Source organism: Ziziphus jujuba, chromosome 2, assembly GCF_031755915.1.
Source record: "Ziziphus jujuba cultivar Dongzao chromosome 2, ASM3175591v1".
NCBI classification, from domain to species: Eukaryota; Viridiplantae; Streptophyta; class Magnoliopsida; order Rosales; family Rhamnaceae; genus Ziziphus; species Ziziphus jujuba.
In genome coordinates, this window is record NC_083380.1 from 21,124,067 (window position 1) to 21,129,791 (window position 5,725).

A 5,725-nucleotide genomic window follows, 5' to 3' on the forward strand; every position below is an offset into this window, starting at 1 on the left:
ATTTTGCATATTAGTTGATAAATAATTTGGTATATCTAATATTACAGATATATGAACTCTAGAAATTGATAGTTTATTTTTATTTATTTATTTTTGTCTTCTTTCAGTGGCTAGGGCTTTTTTTCTTCTTCTTTTTTTTTTTTTTTCTCTCTCTTTTATTATTTATTTATTTATTTGTTTATTATTTTAAGTTTTGGTGAAATTATATATAAAGGCCAAAACATGTTAAGCAATGGGTTTAAGGTTCATGTGGAAGTAGCTGTCACTTTTTAAAAGTCTAGAACAAAGGTGTACATCAGTGCTTTCTTGGCCTGTTAAGGGGGCTAGCTTCAATTATGTCATTCCATTGTCAGGCTCAAATTGTGGTGACCAACATAAATTATATGGTGTAAAAAAAAAAAAAAAAAAAGGTTTTTCCATAACACTTTCACTTATCCATGTTATTTTTGTACATTATTATGATTAATATAATCAAATAACAATGTAAGCCAATAAGATGACATTTAATGTGGTGTGATTCAAAATTTTGTATGTACTTTAAGATACTTGACATGTCAAGTGCTTGCTTATAATAGTCATTTGCTCAATTAAGTTTTTAATTTTAAATTAAAATGGTATTGATAGCATTTTCTTTGTCACCATTTTCATTATAATTTGGAAAATAATTATCAGAATAATAAGATTTTATAGTTGATTTAGATTGTTTTAAGATCCACAAGTTATACTATATTTCTTTTTTTTAGTTCTTTGTAAAAGTAGTTTTAGCATGTTACACAGAGATTGAAAAATTCAACTGAACTCAAATGGTGATGACTACAAACAAATACGTTGTTCTAATTAATTAGGACAACTTTGGTGACAGAAATTACCTTAACGAGAAAATTTTAGGATTTGAAAATAGTCTAAATTAAATTTCAATGGATGAGTGTATCCATGAAAAGACATTAGCCTATCTAGTTCTAATTAAGATACAAAATATCAGAGATTAATCCAAAGGTTTTGTTTTTTCTTACATTTATTTAATTAAGTTTTAAACCTTTTTTTTTTTTGAAAATATTATTTCAATTTAGTTGTTGAAAAATAACTGAAAAAAAAAGAGGTATTAAAATATATTTACAGATGTGAATTATATAATTAAATTATTTTCAGTACGAATTCAATCTAGTAGTTCCTAAATCAATATCATAATCAGATTTAGTGAGAGAGTACTATAAAGAACTCTTGTTTTTCTATGATTTATTAAATTGATCAAATTTAATTCAAAATAGTTATAAATCTATATAATATAAATATTTAGCACCACAACATAATAAATAAATTAAGTTGTCGTTCTTCGTGTACGTTTTGATGTCTTATATCATGCATATACATATTTATATATTTATATATATATATATAAGTGGAAATTATGTTTTGCAAGGTATCAAAATTATATACATATATATATATATATATATATATACTCTGTGCATCTTCTTTACGTGTATGTTTGTATATATAACATAACTGCTATCACATTAATATCTACTGGCTTCAATGTAAAAATTAATTACTCCTGATTATTTAATGATATTTAATTTATTTATTTATTACTCACTTAAGCATATTAGAAAATAAACAAATAACTAAGTGCTTGATTAGAAGTCACCTCAAGATGGGTAATCATCATTTTTCAATATCTAAATGCTATTTATATATATTGGGCTTTTTCTTCCTTCTTGGAGCAGTAGTCGTGGTCGTACTGGCAGGGGGTGTTACGAAAAGGAGCCAAACCCCAACCCCACAACCTGATCACTCTGAAGGTACCACATTTAGTTAGTACAATGAAAATTAATCTAACATCAAAATAAGGATCCCAGCTAGCTGGCAATCAGTAAAATTATATATATATATATATATATATATAGTAATGTTGTTACACAGAAAATGATTTGTCTAAGATATATATATATATATATATATATTAGTAATTATGGACATTATTGTCTTGTTATAGATTTGAATTTGAATAGAAAAATACATAAAAATATAGTATTTGCTAACTCGATTATGACCTCAACCGCAATCCAAAATCTTCCTTCAAGCACCTAAAGATGCATACAAGCGCATGAAAATATGCTTATAAATGCTTGAAGGAGGATTTTAATCAAACTCATACATAGATATAGGGATGTCAATTTGCCCGCCCATCCTCAAAATCGCGATGCACCGCCCCTAACGGGACAGTTTTTCTCCGAAAATTCGGGGATGCGGGGCGAACTCGGGGCAAATGCCTAAAAACCGAGTCGGGGACGGAGAATAATAACTCTGCTTCGAACTCGCCCCGATATATATATATATATATATATATTTATTATTTTTTTTATAAAATTTTATTTATGTAAAATCATTTTCTTTTTTTTTTATTTATTTTTCTAAATAAGTATTTTATTATAATTTAAATTTGTTCCTTGATGTATTTTATTATATTTTTATTGCATTGTAGTCATTTTTTTATATTTTAATCATAAAATAATTTTTTTATATAATTTTTTTAAAAAAATATCAATTAAAAAATAAAATGGGAAAAATCGTCCCGTTCCGTCCCCGCCCCGCAAAATTTCCAATCCCGCCCCGCACCTAAAGAAACGGAAAAAATCACGGGGATGGGATGTAAAATTTCCCACGGAGACGGGGACGGGATTTTGAAAACTGGCCCCGTGCCACCCCGCTGACATCCCTACATAGATACATATAAATATAAAATTGATAAATTGGTAACGCGATTTCTATTTTATATTGAAAATCTATTAATGTGATAAATATTAAAATATTATAATTTTTTTAATTTAAAATTATTAATTTAGATAAAAATATCAATATTTCGTATGCTGTTTTATGCAGAAAATATATTTACAATGTATCATACATACATGATACATGTATTAGAGAGACGCTAGTATTGATAATATAGTTCTATATCTGTTTTAGAGAGAGGGAGAGAGAGAGAGAGCAATTATAAGGGAAGGGTGCAATTTGCATTGTGTGGTAGCTTTGTATGATATATATTATATTAATATACACTACAGAATAGTTATTAAATTGATTTAGTTAGTAATCATTGACATTTACAACTAAAAATTTTGTTTTGTTCTATTATTTCCTTCTCTCTCTCCTAGGGATTGGTGCTTTCATCAATTTCACGGCCTATGAAATAAATTACTACCTTATATAATTACCTTATTATATATATTAGACAGAAATCCTTTAAATCTTTAAACGGTCACAGGTATGAAAATGAATTTATTCACTCCCAATCCATGAGCAATAAAAGTTCTGATGAAAATGAATCTCTCTCTCTCTCGCAATTAATTAATATGTATTGGGTCGTTAGGACGATACCTGAGATAATATCACTGGTTTTCAGCAAAAGAGATAATATTACTGGTGGTGATTACTGTTGTCATAATATACAAAGTTCTTTTCCTTCTATTTAGTTTGCAGGTCACCGATGTTTATTTTTCAGCTAACCAATATATATAACAAAGGCTCAAAGCGAAGAAAAAAATAAAAAAATAAAAAAATAAAAAAATAAAAAAATAAAAAAATAAAAAAATGAAAAGCTCAACTTAAATATTAATAACATATCCCCATTCTCCTAAACTAAATTGCAAATAACAAAAATATAATTACAAACAAAACGTATTCAATTATATATATATATATATATATATATATATATATATATATAACGATAGTGATATGGTTCATCTGCATGCAGATCCGTACTAAAATTGATATTTTTTTTTAAAAAATATTGGTTTTATTGTGGCAAAGTCAACATTTTTTTTTTTTAAAATATCAATTTTAGTGCGAATGCGAATAGACAATATGATTTTAATATGGTAAAATATTTATAAAAAAAGATTATAAAAAATAACTATCCACAATTGTTAAATTTTAAAAATCATACAAATCTAACAACTATAGATTAGATGTTGTAATTAAAATAGTAGTATGTTAATTTACTTAATTTGAGCGTAAACTATTGTGATTTTTAACTTTTGCTTCTCACCACTAATGATGGGCATAAGAGGAATCCATATTAGTCAGCAACTTTTTTGAACTTTGTCTCGTTCATTTGACGAAATGTTTGAATACTTTTTCAATGTGGAACCATTTAATCTCTGGTTAAAGAGAATCCGTGAAATATTAAAATGGCAAGTACTAATTGAATGTATTTAATTATGTATTAATTTTGTATCCTAAAAATTTTATATGAAATACTAAATCTTTTCATATCAATCAATTAAATTGTCACACATGATATATAAGTTTTATTGATGCCTCATCTAAAGTGAGAAATAGCATTTTTCATATTTTTTTTTCAGTTTCTTTTTTGTGGTGTTAAATGTCTTGAGAGTGGAATTTAGATAAAAACAAAAGCGGAAGTTGTAACTAAGGAAAATTAAACCTATGATTTAATTGGAACACGTATTCCTAATGTCCATCTTCTCATCTATTTTATAAGTTTAAGTTATAATATGTATATTTTCATATGCAAATACAAAAGTTGAAAACTGACGTAAAATTGTTTACTAAATGGAAGGTCAATGTATTATTGGTCAGAAAATTAATATAAAATAAATATGCATAACTATGAATCAATCAATCTTTAAAATAAATGGATAATGAAATTGCAAAATATTTTTTAATTAAAATTCCAATATAAAAATCATGTCACATCATCTTTTTTTTTTTTTTTTTGGTGGTTTTTTCACACAACAAAAGCACTTTAAATCATAAATATACCTTCTCGCTTCTGTTGGTTACTGGTTTGCTTTTGATCGAAGCAAAGTTAAAAACTTTTTCTTTTCTTCCTTTTTTTGAAAAGAAGCAAAAGTCAGAGACTGGATAGTTTGGAAGCAGCGCTGTACGAATATATATGCAAACCAATTAGCCCGCACCAAAACAAATAATTCTCTGCTTATAAACTAATGATACTGACCCCTACTTTTAAAAATACTGCTGTACATGTATATATATATATATATTCTTTTTCTTTAGCATATTATTATTATTATTTTTTTCCCCTTCAAATTAAGCATCTTAGTCTATATTTGGACCATTAATAGTTGGAATTTCCCAACAGTTTAGAATAGTATGTGTCTAATAATGTATAGTTATATGTCTAATGTATAGTTATATGATCATTAATAATATCAATAACAGTACAGAAGGATTCATATGTAGATTATGATATGCATATTTTCATATTAATCATAATCAACCATACTTTTGGCACATTTTCATTTTTCAACATCATCCAAACTCTATGTTACATATAGAAACATTGTCAAAATACAGAGTTTTTTTTTTTTTAAATTTTTTTTTTTGGATCATCAAAGTAGTAAAATTAATTTATTATGACTCATTTGATGACATTTATTTATCAAACTTAGGTTTTGTTTGGTAATGAGTTTGTTTTTCATTTCTTCTATTTAATTTTCTGCAATTTTCATTTACTTCAAATATTACTAAAAAATATTATTAGTTTGTGTTAGTTAACATTTGTTGGGTATGTTAATTGACTACAAATTTGAAGGGGAAATAAACATAAATAAAATTGAAAACCATATGAAATCATGTTGATTTTTTTCATTAAATTTATAATTATTTGAGATATCTAATAAATATTAACCTTTATCAATTAATACTTATAAACATTTTAAATAAGCAAATTATA